Here is a 16,101-nt window from a genome sequence, read left to right on the forward strand (position 1 = left end):
CCCCCTTTTTTATAGATACATAGAGTAAATCATGGCCATTGGATTAAAAATAGTTTGGACGGCTCAGGATTTCGCCACGTCATCAGTCAACAGTACGCGGTTTGACCACGCGGATGAACAGTAACACGGTTTGACTCGGATGAACAGTAACACGGTTTGACTCGGATGAACAGTAACGCGGTTTGGTTGAAAATAATCCAGTGTGATGCATGTACCGTACGCGAGATTTTTCGTCCACTGATATGCTGCCACGTCACCATCAACAGTACATAAGAATTTTAGCCCAACAGGATCGTGACACCTCATCAGTCAATGTCACATCATCGGTCAATGCCACGTCATCGATCCGTCTATGTGAACAGTAATGTGAACAGTACCGTACACGTGAATAGTACCGTACATATGAATAGTGCTATTTTTCCTTTTATGCTCCTCCTAAGGTTTTCGACCGTCCTAAGTTCAAAAGTGATGTCTGTTTTGCCGTCTGATCTCTCCTTTATTGTGAAATGACTATAATGCCCCTAAAATACATAAAATACTTAATTAAAATAAAACACATGTAATTAAATCACAAGAAGGTTAAATACATAAAAGTAAGGGTTGTTAGTAAGACTTGAAATGTAAAATGACGGTTTTCTCCTTTATAAATATGCATTTTCTAACACTCAACATAAGTCAGTTTATGTATAATCCCAGAGAACAACACATGAAAGCAGTAATGCGGATCCTGAGGTACCTGAAGTCAAATCCTGGAAAAGGAATCCTATTTTCCAAAAATGGAGATTACAACAACATAGAAGTTTATACTGATGCAGATTGGGCCGGGTCAGCTAGTGATAGACGCTCTACCTCAGGATACTTTACCTTTGCGGGAGGCAACCTTGTCACATGGAGAAGCAAGAAACAACATGTCGTTGCCGTTCGAGCGCTGAAGCAGAATATCGAGGCATGACCCTTGGGTTATGTGAAGGGCTATGGATAAGCTTTATCTTAAATGATTTGGGCTATCCATCGGAACAACCAATATAACTATACTGTGACAACAAAGCTGCACGAGATATTGCTCATAACCTAGTTCAACACGATCGAACAAAACATGTCGAGGTAGATAGATTTTTCATCAAGGAGAAATTAGAATTGCCGAAAATTCGATCAAAAGATCAACTTGCAGATATTTTAACGAAGGCCATTTCAAGCAGAACATTTACAAAATTCCTAGACAAGCTGGGTATGCAAGACATCTATGCATCAACTTGAGGGGGAGTGTTGAGAATGTCAAATAAAACGGCATTGAAGGAAGTTTTCAAAGGGAGAATCCGTACTTGTCAAAGGGATGATCTGCACTTGTCAAAGACACGATTCGTGCCGAACGAATCGACACATTTCCTTCCATATTCACATATGTAATTTTTGAAAAAATGTAGCTTCTGCATCTATAAATAACGCTCAGTGTATAATGTTTTATTCAAGAAAAGAAAACAAGTTTCTTCATACTCCTCGTCCGAACATACATAGACAGTCTCTCATAACTTCAGCCGAATACTTATGATGATGATCATTTGTGATTTCATCAGGCATAGGCAAGAACTTGACCCTGTCTACTACCAACCAAATGCCGAAATTCGCCTACCACCCCAATGATTCCTAATCCTATTTTAATACCAGGTTTGATCACAAGATAAGAATCAGATTTAAACACTTTTCCAAGTGTTGTTTCCCAAAGAGAAGTCACACACATTTTCTTTTCTACCAGGAACTGTTGTACTATCAAGAATCTGTAATCATCTATTGATTGAGCATAGCAAAATGCAAATTTCCGGTCTTGGTATTCTCTTAACTCTGTAGTGGAATGATTGTATATCTTATATAAATAGTTATTATAATTACGCCCCGAGTCTCTGTTTAATCCTCAAGCACAATAAGCCATTACAAGAATCCAATATCAAAACCGATTCATAAAGCTACCCATTGCTTTAATTTGCAAGTTAAAGAAAAAATCACTTCAGGTTTCGGGGATACTGTACGTAAAATCGAGGAAGGTAACTGAAAAACAATTGTATATATGTCAAGCAAACTGTAGGATTTGTGATTATATGTGTAAAATAGATAAGACTGATAATATAGCAATCGCATATACATGCCAATCTTAGTGGAGTAAAAGCTCTAATGCCAGTAGAATTCTGATTATTAAATTTCGGGAGAACTCTGATCACTGATGCCACTGAAAAATTCTATTTATATATTTTTTATTATTATATGTAATACATAGAATAAATGTTCAACGAAAGTCCAATATACAACTGAAACCCACTAAAGTCCAGGATGAGAAAACAAAAGAAATACTTCCACATATTGGGAGATTTGAATCTTCCATTTTTCTCGATATTAGAATTAAGAGGAGGAGGTGCAGATGAACCGAAACAAAGGGTTGATGGTGAAAAATTTTGTATGTGTGAAGAATTGAGCTGTGGATATAGGGGACTTAAGTGTAATCGAAAGAGAGTTATTAGGCCATAGTGCAGATTGCATTCAGTTTATGGGTCGATATGCAAATAATTTGTTGATGTGGCGAAATCTATTATGGTTGTTAGTATTGTTTCTGGAAATTTTCTAGAAACCTCAACATAAAAGGGGCTTTTGCATAGCCTCTGGTGTGCGTGTGATTTCTCTTTCGTTTCTTCATCAAATTCTGTAATTCTTGCTTTGATAAAAAGCTTTTAATCTCTTATGTAGTGTGTGATCAGTGCGTAATCATTTTGAGCGATAAAAGCTTGTGAGTTTTTCCTTCAAACAGTGTCGTTTTGGTCAGTTTGTTAGTTTGATCTGTTCGTGGAATTTTTCTTTGGTTATTTGTTCTCAAATTTCAACCGTATATAAAGTTTGAACTCTAATGGCTTATAATGTATTGATTAAGAATAATCCTAAGAGTTCCTGATTGAAATTTTTAATGACTATTTTTATTGTTTTGGATATACAAATTGCATTAAGAAAAAATATTGTCAAATTCAGAGGATAACGGGAAATAATTATGCTTCAAAAGGCCAGAGATTAGAGAATAAAGAAGCATTCATTACTGATATACAAAAGAGAAACACTCCAAAATTACAAGCAAACTAGTTTCATATACTATTTGGATTTTGGAAGGGGTGAAGTTTTGAGCTTCAGTTGTTCCTCTAAAATCAAAAGCAGCAATTAAGCGTTCTCAATTAGAAAGAGCAAAGAAGACTTATTGGTACCTTACTGAAGCTAACATTATGGCACGGTTGTTCATATGTAATGGCTGCTCTGTTATGGTAGCTTCTCTGTTTTTGCTTCTATTTTTGCTTACAGTTTTGAACATAAATTCTTGCTCAAATAACCCATAATTAAATAACACTAATATGGCTCATGAAATCCTATAATAGCTAATTACGCAACTTTCTCCTCCTCCTCAATTATGTCTTCCCCTGCTCGTACACTAAATTCAAAATTCAATGCCCCGAAAAACAACACAAGAAATCTTTGAGTTAATTCGTGACCAATTTATATATAGTAGCAATTGAAAAAGAAAAAGAATAAAAGAGTTAATTATTATTCAGACCTTCACTTATTAGGAAGTTTATTAAAGTACTTTTCTTTATAGATGTTAGTGATGAAGCAATTGTGTCAAGTGAGCTTTTCACAGCATTTTCTCCTTTAATCATGGAAGAACTGAAGGACTCATTTACGCCAGCTAAAAAATCATCAAAACTGCTTTTGATATTGGATATTGAACTGTTATCCATATCCAGAGAATCAAATGTTGTGGTGGGATTCTCAGGTGTTAATTCAATAGCTAATGTGGTTTTGGGTTCCACAGGTGCCATCAACTTGTCTGCATTTTCAGTCATTCGGTCTGCAAAATCCACAAGTCCTTCTTCCACAGCAGGTACACTAGAATCTTCTATATATTTCAGCTCCCCACTTCCCATAGGGTTCATCTCATTTGCCGTTTCAACAGAATAACTCCATGCATTAGATGGTTTGCAACTAATGTCGTCTAATTCATTTGGACAGGAATTAATGAAATCTATGGAGACTGATTTACTGTTTTCAACAAAACTAGAGTACAAGGACTTTGTAGCTTGTGTTTTAAAGCAAACTCTCTGGAGATGAGTTCCATTTTTCAAGCCCAAATCAATACCATCTTCCACATTACACTTCAATTCAAAGTCCTTCCTGAATGGGGAAAAGGATTGCAAACCTCCATGGAATGATGTCTGCTAATTGAAAAATGCAAACGCAATCAATGTTTAAACGCAAGATTCCCAAGGCAACAAAAAAGTAAGAGATTTCAGGGCATGTATTGCAAGATTCCCATCATTTTTTGTACATTTCGATTCATAGTCCTTACTGAGTGAAAATGTCATCTTTGTAATGTAGGGTAGTTCAAGTGCACAAATTGCAGGTTCTATGACTCCTCTAAACCACTTGTGTATTTTACCAGAACTCTTGGTTAAGAAAATCCTAGTCCATGGAGTATGATATATCAATCATGCAACAATGACCTACAACATCTATGTGGATTGATTTTTGCAAAATAAAGAACAATGCTGACTGAGGAATAAGGTGCATACCAGATTAGCAAATATCTCAGCAAGTAACCAACAATTTTTTATCTGATAAGAAAAAATTACAATTTCTTGAATATACATGAAACATTTTGCAGAAAGAACCATGTCATAATTATGAGTCCAACTGAAGAATTATGAATACTTATCACATGAAACGAAAGATACCCAAGTTCACTTAATGAAATTCTCTTTTTTTTCTCTAACATTGAGATAAGCAAAAACTTTTAACTAAAGACAATCATCTAGTGATCTCAAACAAATTAGGTTAGTATGAAACCATCATAATTTGTTCACTCATTGCCTAATTTTATTAATGCAAGAGCCTGGAAGCAACTCAAAAAGAAAATAACCAACATAGGAAGTGTCATCTCATATCTCACCAATGAATGGGAACAGCTTGATGTGGCTGAGCAAACTGGCAGAATTGTCATTTTAACACACGTTCAAGAAACTCAGCAAATTCTCATATCTGTTTAAATTCCACAGCAAAGATAGTTACAAGAAATCTAATCAAAATTTAAAATGTCATAAGGCAAATCTTCCAATTAGGATCAAAAGAAGATAATTATAATTTGTCATTTCAATTCTGATTGTACAATTTTATTTTTTTTAAGTGTGCATTTATTAAGATTCTACCTTCTCTGCAAAATTGTGATAGACTCGGTAAATAATGAATTGTACCCACTTGAATTTTATACAACTTATTGAGATAATAATACGCCAAATTCAACACCGTCCATCCCAAATCACAACAAGAAACTCAAACTTTTATCCCCTCAAGTGGGTTCTTGAAACTGAAGCTTTAGTGCCAGTACAATTTTGAAAGATTGTGATCAAACTAAAACATCAAATAAAATAAGACGTAACAAAAACACGTCTTCAGAAAATTAGTATAGGAATAAAGATAAGCTACACAGACCTACTTCAATGAATTAGAAACATTATGATAAACTTGATGCATTTCGAAAAACAACAAACAAATATTCCCAGGAAAACAAAAAAAAAGACAACTTTGTTTAAGCTTAGACAAAAATAACTAAGGACATATGAATGCATCATAATAGTATCTATTCCCCAATTGAGTTCACCAACATAAAATCAGCATGCAATAAAAGATGTAGTCTCAGCAAAATTTGTGTGAAAATGGGCTAAATTAAACCCAAAAACCATTTGAAATTCAATCTCTGATGCAAGAAACATCCAAAATTTAAGATAAATAAACTAAATTACACAACCCCATTTGATTTCATGACAAAGAGATCAAATCTTGAACTGTGTATCTTGAAATTCAGTCGTTAGTAACTGCAAAATTATCAAAAAAAATGAGCTAAACATATATAGCATTTCAGAGGAGTGCTTACTCGACAAATCACTAATACAAAGCTGAGAATGGGCATTCGGAATGTTTTGAGAGACTCGTATAGATAAAATATGAAGTTATTTAAGTAATGACAAAAGGAGAATCGTGTGGCTTGTCAAAGCCGTTAGCTCCATCTCATTTGCCTCGTCCTCTCGTTTTGTTTCTGTGGGGACATATTTGATATTTCGGATTTTGTCTAAAATTCGTCATGTTTTTGGATACTAACTTCTGCGCCTCTAGACCAATAGAGGCCCCGGGTACCGAGCTCGAATTCCTTACTATTGAGTGTAAGGGTTTGAATCTTTTAAAATTATTTATAGTATTATTTATAAGTCTCTCTCAATTATTAAATAATTAAGTGGAGCCAATTTATTCTTTTCGAAATATTTATTATTTATAAATATCTTTTTTTCTCTCTACCTTACAATTGAATATTCTCTCTCTACTCCAACATTATGTAAACTAAACATTTAATTTTACTTTTTTTAATTTGTTTTTTTGTCTTTTCTTAGTATATTATAGTCTCTATTTCATGTTTTCTATATATAAGAATTTTTTTTCTTGATATCTATTAAATTTTGTGTTTGGTGAAAATTAATTTCTTGATATTTGTTAAATTTTATAACTGATAAAAATATATCAATGCTCATTTTTAAATGATGAGTTTTGTTCATTTTAGTTAGTTATATTAATTTTTTGTATGTAAAAGAATATATTTGAATGAATTGAAGGAAAATTATGAAATTGAGAAGAGAAAGAGAAGAAAAAGTTAATTAAATAATTTTTTCAAAAATTATTTAAATAATAAAATTCTTAATTAAAAACAAAGATGGAGAGAGAAATCTAGTGGGTTCAAAATACTTATTTTAACTCCAGAAAGAACCAATAAAACAAACCGAAACATGATTATTTTCTTTCTCGACATATGTCTTTGTACTTTTCTCTCTCTATTGATCCACACTTTTACATACTGCTAACTATGATTTTGTTTTTGTTCTAAGTTATGATTTATTCAATTATTTTGTATTTTTAATGACAATTATTTAATATTTAGTTAGTTTTTATATTTATTAGTGATTGAAAGTTTATTTTACAAGACTTTCGGTCTCTTGAAAAAAGGAAAAATGGAGAAGAAGAAGAGGAATTGTTCTTGATTTTTTGGAGGCGTTAAAGTTAAATGGTTTGAAATGATATTTTGTTTTAATTTCACTCATTAATCTCATTCAGGATAAAATTATAAATGCAAATAAATGGGGTTTCATAAGTATTTTTAATAGTGTTAAAATGTCTACTGATTAAATAAACATGTTTATCCCAAACCAATCTGATTAATAAGCTATCAGATTGGGTTGATCAGGTTGAAAATCAAAATTAAAAATTAAATAAATAAAAGGCATAAAAACTGAATGTTACTTGAAAATAAAAAGAATTTCTAATAGTTAGTTCTAATGTCCCATATCCAAAACATGCATATTAAATAAATATTATAAGTTAGAAATACAATATCTAAGAAAGAATTAATGAAATAACAGATTCTTGTTGAGAATTAAGAGTGTGATTTGAATTTTGATATTGGAGTCTAAAGTAATAGATAGTACAATGAAATCATGAATGCTAATTTTAAATAATCTCTTTTATAAAATAATAAAAAGAGGTTAAAAATTAGGTTAGCATTTAGGGTTTAGCAATTAAGGATGAATATATTATTATTGTTGTTGTTGTTGTTATTATTATAATAATAATTATTATTATTTACATGTTAATTAATTCAATCCAACTTAATTATTAACGAATTTGAAAAAAATTGACCCAATTAATCCACAATAATTCATTCAACTCGTCTAAATTAGATTAAGTTGAACGTAATTTGCTACCCCACATTGAGCAACAAACCTCAACGTCATTCTACTAGCTCTTTGATTGTTCATAAAATTGATTTAGAGTACGTAATGGAGTGTATCGACAATGAAAGTGCAAAACAAATATTTGTGTACATTAAAATCTGCAAAACAATGAATTATATGTACGAATGAGTGCAAACACATTTTTCAATAAGAAGTTAAAATATATTTATGCATGAAAAAGCCTACGTTTGTAGTTATTCTAAATTTTAAAAACAAAATTTACATTTAGATCCCTAAAATTTACGTATAAGTATAAAAGTTTCAAATATTGTCTATTATTTTTTTAACATGCCTATTCCTTGTGGATAATTCTATCTCATCACTAATGTTGTTTCTTGCTTACAAAAAACAAATGTCATCTCCTTTTACAATTTTTATAGCGTCTCAAAATAGACAATAGGGGGATTTTGAATTTTTTAAGTCTCAATATTGTCTCTAATCTTGTGAGAAAGATTTTCTTTCAATAATTTGGAGGTAAACATAACATAACCTTTTGGACTAAAGCCTAACTCTGCTAATTAGTAATTGGTGGTATCCTTTTCAAGACTTGAGTCTTTAGATTCGAGTTTTATATAGTGTGCATGTGTATTTAATTAATATTTTTTTTCAAAAAAAATTACATCAAATACTAATACTCATGACATAATTCAGTTCATAATTTTTTTTAAATACATCGAAAAATATAATTTTTTAACAACTTATAGGCATGACAAATTTCAAGATATAAATATTAGTCAAAATAAGTGAAAGAAATAATGGTGTCAATTCTAATTTCTTAACTAAATTAATTATTGAATGAGCCCCGAATACGACACGAGAGTTTGATGGGTAACTTGGCACAAGAACGTGAATAGTTTAACTCATTTAAGAAATAATTCAACAAAAAATATAATTGATAAGAATTCAGTATTGAAATGAATTTTTTACGAAACATTGAATTAATGATTATTAAGCAAGAACAATAAAAAAATAAATATTAATCATTGATAAGTTTCAACAAAAACTTAACACAATCCTCAATCCTCATTCAAATTATAAATGTCATTCATATATTCATTATAAATCAACAACAAAGGTTATAAATGTTTAGAAATTCTAGAGGGAAGGAAGCTATCGCCGGGCAATCAACAACTAAATTTGATGAACCAACTGGGCCTTGGCCCAGTGGCCAGGACCCAACACTTACAACTGTGAGCGCAGCAGTTCGAGCCCCCGCGACGCATGTAGGAGTTTATTTCCTTCCTTAATTATTAATGGAAGGCAGTCTTCTCCCTTTCGAAATGTGAGTGGAGTAGACACCCCTTGAATATTAGAGAGGGTAAAATTTGGGCAGTGCTATATAAGAATTAATGTAAATTAGGCCCAGTAATTGTCTGATTATAAATATCAGTTGTAAATCTCATATAATATGAGTTGTAATATGAGCAGCCTCATGTAATTCAAAAAAAAAAAAACAACTAAATTTGATGTAATTGTGGCACGAGATGGAATATGGAAACTACACCATAATTTCAAATGCCGCCATAGACATTGACTTATCATAATAACAATGATCTAATTAAAATAAAAATAAAGTTTATGGGCATTTATTATTTTGCCATTCCTCATTTGCAAATAGGGATACAATTATAATTTTACTTAGTCAAAGCAATCAATAATTTTCTTCATTATAGGAGTGAAGTAAAAACATTTAGATTTTAAAGTGTGTACGGAAAAATTTATCGTTAAAAATACTTTCTTAATGTGTGTATGTATATTGAAATACTCAAACCAATTTTGGTTATTATATGATTAAACAAATTTTAAAATATGAAAAATATAATGTAGTTATAGTGGATAAACAATAAGTGAGCACAATATAATTAATCAAATATTATGCCATCAAAAGTTAATTTTAGAAGTTCCAAATCCAATAGCCAACACAATTCTTTTTTTAAAAAAAAAAAGTTGACACAATTAATAAAATTAGCAATTAGTATTACTTTCTAAACTTGCTTCAACTGGTCGTTAATGTCCGCGGTCACCAAAAGTATAAGCAATAATAAGGGGCATTGGGCAAGAGTAATGAATGCTTAGTGGGTGCATTTGATTGATAGATATATAAAGGGCCGAAACTTGAGATTATATTACTTTTACAAATTTTAATCCAATCACATATTTAATAAAAACAAAATGAGTTAGGATACTTTATTTAAAACCCACATTTTAATAAGGCTTCATTTGATGTAGTTTTTCAAACAGTGATTATTTAATTAAAGTTTCCTCAATAGAGTTTTTATCAAATAAATTTTATTTATTTAGTTGTCGATACGAGTTTTTATTAAAAATTATAAAATTATTTAAATAAACATATTTTTTAAAATTACATTATCAAAAGAATTAAATAAAGTTATAAAAGTAAAATATATTTTAGATATTTTAATATTTAAGAAAAAAATTTTGAATCTCTACTTTTAGAAACTCAAATTTTTAGCTTTTAATTGTAAAGACAAAATATCTTATTTAATCTTTAAAAGTTATGCTAAAAACAATCAAATAACTACAAAATTTTTAATAAGAACACATAAAATTAAACCAGCATTTATTAATAATCACTTTAGTGTACTTATCTAATGACCATAAGTGTTTATTTAATCTCATAAGTTCTTATTTAATCTCATGAGCTCTTTTCAATTTTTTTGTTGTTTTTTTTAGTAGAGCTTTTCAAAATTAAATAAATTATTTTGCTTCTACTAGGAAAAACTAAAATTTTAGGTTTTTGCGAGTAATTGTTTAAAATTTTTAAAAAATATTAAAATGTCTAAAATATCTTTTTTTTATTTCATAATCTTATTTCATTTCTTCATAACATAACTTTAAATAACTTACCTATTAAAATAATTTCACAATTTCTAATAAAAACTCTAATTGACAATTAAGTAACAACTTTTTTTTTTTGTAAAAACTCTATTTATAAAAAATCTAATAATAAAAATTCTATTTAAATATATTATATTTGAAAAGGTATACTAAACGAACCTAAGATAAAAACAAGAATTTTTACATCCACACAATTAAGCTTAAAACAATTTCAAATGAATTTTAGACTAATCAAAGTACAATACGTACCAAGTTTGGTAACTTATTGACATCTTCTCATATAACCTTCAATCAAGTCGATTCTGACTTGACGACTAATTGGTACATCACCATTGTTCTCTATAATCGCATGCATGGGATCACAAATCTCACTCCAATTGTCGTCTTTCTTCGTCGTTTTAGTGCCTGTTTGGTATGACTTATTTAAGAGTCATAAGTACTTATTTAATCGCATAAGTACTTTTTAAAAATTTTTATGGTGTTTGGTTATTTTTTTAGTTGAGTTTTTTTAGCTTAAATAAGCTAATTTACTTCTATTAGCAAAAGTCCAAAATTTGAGCTTTTGGGAGTAGAAGTTAGAGAACATTTCCAAAACATATATAATATAAAAAATATCATATATTTTAATAGTTCAAAAGTATTTTTTTATTGATAAATAAACAACTTTTTACCCAAAAACTCTATTGGTATAAGCTCTACTGTTATAAGTTCTATTTAATAAGTTGCACCAAACGAAGCCTCAGCGCATCCTTCTTGAATTTCCCGCATTTTGTTCCCTCCTGTTACAAGTCTCCGGTCAGGTCAGTTCACTTGACGATTAATTCGGCAAATCTCGAATCTCTTCTCTATCTCTCTCGTTTTCTCGCGTCGTTTCACTTCAATTTTTTGTGTCTCCTTTCATATTAAGTGATTGAATCAATTTTATCGCAGTCGTAAGAGAAATTAAGTAATGCTCTTGGATTTAATTTTTTTTTGCTTTCGACTTTAGATCTCGAAAGTCAAACTCTGCTACGAATCCATAGATTCTCAATGTTTATAATCTTATTTGGGTTTGACCAGGTAACTGGATCGTGAAATTCGTCGTTTTGTATCAATTCAGGCTTTCGCGAGCTCATGGAATCACCTGGTGAGTTGTGGTGAAACGTTACCGTTTCAATTTTCGCTTAATTCTTTATTGCATATTTTTTTCTCTAATATTTCAGTTTAATTTAGAAAAGAAAGAGGACCCAAAAAGAGAGAGAGAGAGACTCTACCATACTCAATTCCTTGCTCATTCTGATTTGGCCTGAATGTTGGCATTGACTATTATTTGTTTTCATTTCGATTTCATTCTCATTTAGACAGTCTTTTCTAACGGTCAATAATAGTTTAAGGAAAATGATAATAGGGATTCTGCAATAATCTTTCTGCATTGTTCAAGTTAGTAGACAATGAATAGGGTGTTTATGTTTACCTCATTTTGAACCCTGAGGGCTTCGTTGAGTAGTTGATCCAACATATCCAGCAACAATTGATGTGAGAACAACATGCCACTTAGATAGGCTTAAACTGATTTTGGAGGTTTGTATTCATTCTATTGTACGTCTTGCTTACAAATTTTTTATTTTTAATTTTGTATAATATGCTCTTTGTTGGTAAATCTCATTTGACTTAGAAGAGATAGTTTTATCCCAACAGTGGGATAAATCATTGAGATGCATGGCAGTGTGAATATAGTAGACAAAATCATTGAGACATATGGTGGTGTGAACATAGTAAACTTTGTCAAACACAACTAAGATAAACAAATTGTTTCATTAGCCTTTATCTTATCTGCTGTGATGATTCAAATTAATGCTGTTTGGTAGGTTGCAAAAAATGAAAGGAGCTGACTGTTCGTATTATTTAGTCAGATCTATTGCAATAAGTTGAAGTTCATTGTCACATGCGTTGGGAGTAGCGTGGGCTGTGAGTAGTAGAATGGATTTATGGAGTTGATACAAGTGCCCATAATCTATCATGTCATTCTAGGATTAAATGGATTGCACATTACTGTAAAGATGGAGGTTAAATTTATATAATTCGGATTAATTGTAAAATGGGAGGCAGAGATGAGTTAGAAAAAGAATGACATGTGTCCTTTTTGAGCTGTTTCTAAATCTCCCTGGCGTGCTTCATGCTTAACACATGTCTTTCCAAATAATTTTGCTTAACCTGTGCTTGTTTACTTCTTGTGCTATTCTGTGCCTGGTCCTGAGCTGTGTTGGTAGATTGACATAAGTTTACTCTGCTAAATGTATAACTTATTAATCAGAGTCCTGTTATTATGGTTTGACACTACTGACATATTGTGTTGGTATTTATTTGTACTTCCCTTGGTTGAATTATTTGCTGTCTCCATGCCATTCGATATGGTGCTACTTGGTTTTTGATCATCCATGACGCTATATATATGTAAAGGATGAATTGATTGTTTTGGCTTGTATTCTCACATTTTATGATTGATCGATGGAAAGGTCTTCATGTATTAAATTCAACCTCACAAGCGTAAGATTGATAGATTGTGGGAAAATTTTCAGGAAAAGAAACTAGACTTCATGGAAGCAATGAAGCTTGAAACTGAACGTCTGCAGCTGAATCTTTCTGCAGCTGAAAGGGATAGAGCTTTATTGTCAATTGGAACTGATCCTGCCTCTATAAATCCAAATGTATTGCTTGATGAATCTTACATGGGAAGACTGTCGAGTAGCAACCACTCTTGCATTACTTGGCCAAACTTCCCTAGAAGACAAAATTGTTGGTGCAATTGGCCTTGAGAATAGTGATGATAGTGTTTTAGACTTCTGGGATATTACTAGAATCGGAGAGAGTTGTTCTGGTGGCGGGTGCAAGGTTCGTGCAGAAACTAAGGTGTCGGCACTTGCTTCCTCAACTGCAACATCTGTTGGAGCTTCACAATCCCCTTTGTTGTGTTCTCAATGTGAAAGAAAAGTTTGCAAAGTTTTTTGTGCAGGAAGAGGAGCTCTACTGTTTTCAAATTATAAATCAAAGGATGTGACTGTTGAGTGTTAGAAAATGTATATTTATAAAGGAGAAAATCGTCATTTTACACTACAAGTTTTACTAACACCTTTACTTTTATGAATTTAACCTTCTTTTGATTTAATTCCGTGTGTTTTATTTTAATTAAGTATTTTATGTATTTTAGGGGCATTATAATCATTTCACAATAAAGGAGAGATCAAACGGCAAAACGGACATCACTTTCGAACTCAGGACGGTCGAAAACCTTAGGGGGAGCATAAAAGGAAAAATGGCACTATTCACATGTACGGTACTATTCACGTGTACGGTACTGTATACGTTACTGTTCACTACACTGTTCACATAGACGAACGATGATGTGGCATTGACCAATGATGTGGCATTGACTGATGAGGTGTCACGATCCTGTTGGGCTAAAATTCTTATGTACTGTTGATGGTGACGTGGCAGCATATCAGTGGAAGAAAAATCTCGCGTACGGTACATGCATCACACAGGATTATTGTCAACCAAACTACGTTACTGTTCATCCGGGTCAAACCGTGTTACTGTTCATCCGCGTGGTCAAACTGTGTACTGTTGACTGATGACGTGGCGCAATCCTGAGCGTCCAAACTGTTTTTAATCCGATGGCCATGATTTACTCCATGTATCTATAAAAAGGGGGCCTTCCCCCCCCTAATTTGATATCTATGAATCCATTTTTGGGATCCATTTTCTGTAATTCCTTCTCCATCTTGTATTTTCTACGTATTTGAATAAATTTCCATTTTGCCTCTAGTTCAATTATGAGTGGCTAATTTTCTTTCAAGCTTGGGTTGAAGGTGAAGTCTCAACATGTGTCATGGGCTTTATTTGGTAAATTTATTTTCTCTTCCCCTCTAGTTTTTGTGGATGTTTTGACTTCTCGTCGACAAATAATACTAATCTTGTCTAGTACCGCCTTGGTTTCACCGGCCCCCTAGTACAAGGTTATTATTATTTGGCACGATAAGCCCTTAGCACCATATTGATTAGAGCGTGGTTCATGAGGTGTGGATTCCCCTCTCATGATTTAATTGGCATTAATAAGGATTATTTAGCCCATGATGCATGTTGATACGGATCCAGATACCCAAGTACGTCATTTTAATAGATTTCTCTTCAATTTATTCGCGCAATTGCAATTCCAATTTTAGAATTTATTCTCGCCATTTCAATTCCAATTTTAGGATAATTCAAATCACTTCCACCACAAATCCAACCACCCATTTACAAAATTAATTCTATACATAATTAAAATCTACCTCCTCGTGGGATCGACACTCGTCACCATTGATCTATACTACAATAGATTCGTGCGCTTGCGAGTACATTAAAATTTGCACAACAAGTTTTTGGCACCGTTGCCGGGGAGGTAAGTAATTTTAATTCATAGAATTAATTTGTGTGAATAATTTCTTTTAAATTGTTGTCTTGTATTTTTTTTAAAAAAAAAAAGAAAAAAAAGAGTGAATCTGCATTTAGAGGTTAGTATTTCTTTTCTTTCTCTACTCTTTACAATTCTGTAATTTAATTTTTAAGTTATTTTTCTTTGTAATTTTTGTTTATCTTAATTTAATTTTCTTTATTAAGTTTTAATTTAATTTTTAGTTAATTTCAGGTATTTGTTTTTGTGTATTTTTATAGAAAGGTTGTAATAGCGCAATAAGGTTAGTATCGTAATTTCTCCCTCTTATTTATTTTTATTTGTTTTGTTCCCATCTTTATTTTTTTTATTTGTTTTGCATGCATGGTCGTAGGTCATTATTTCCTAATCTAGAACCTATAGACCTTGAATTAGAAAAAACACTTCGCACGCACAAGAACATTAAAAATAAAATGGATTTACAAGCACCACAGGAGAGGCCATTTAAGGAGTATTTTAGTCCTTAGCTAATTTGAGCACATCATCCATAAGATACCCAAATGTAGCTGCTAGGAGTTTTGAACTAAAACCTAGTGTGCTAAATTGTCTCCCAACATTCTATGGCCTAGAAAATGAGGACCCATATAATCATCTGAATGATTTTCATGCCATTTGTCAAACTTTTAAATATGAAAATTTTTCAGACGATGATGTTAAACTCAGATTATTCCCATTTTCTTTAAAGGATAGAGCTTGTTCATGGTTAAATACTTTACCTGCTAATAGCATTTCATCATGGGAATAAATGGTAACAAAATTTTTGAATAAATATTTCCCAGTGCATAAAACCAACGCTATTCGTAGGGAAATCTCAGAGTTTACCCAGAGAGAGGACGAGCAGTTTTTCGAAACATGGGAGCGATTCAATGGGCTAATCCTGAAGTGTCCACATCATGGGTACGAGAAATGGCACCA

The 16,101-nt window shown here is 31.7% G+C and overlaps 1 long non-coding RNA gene across 2 annotated transcripts; it reads left to right on the forward strand.

The window, feature by feature from the left end:
- The first annotated feature begins 11,457 nt into the window (after positions 1-11,457).
- On the forward strand, positions 11,458-13,535 carry LOC112100063. 2 transcript variants are annotated; one of them, XR_002906325.1, is made up of 3 exons: positions 11,458-11,515; positions 11,775-11,841; positions 13,274-13,535. It is a non-coding gene; the product is annotated as an uncharacterized LOC112100063 (long non-coding RNA). The 2 variants fall into 2 exon arrangements; XR_002906326.1 differs by lacking the exon at positions 13,274-13,535 and adding an exon at positions 12,393-12,461.
- The last annotated feature ends 2,566 nt before the right edge of the window (positions 13,536-16,101 follow it).

Source organism: Citrus clementina, unplaced genomic scaffold (assembly GCF_000493195.1).
Source record: "Citrus clementina cultivar Clemenules unplaced genomic scaffold, Citrus_clementina_v1.0 scaffold_3, whole genome shotgun sequence".
In the NCBI taxonomy this organism is placed as follows: domain Eukaryota; kingdom Viridiplantae; phylum Streptophyta; class Magnoliopsida; order Sapindales; family Rutaceae; genus Citrus; species Citrus x clementina.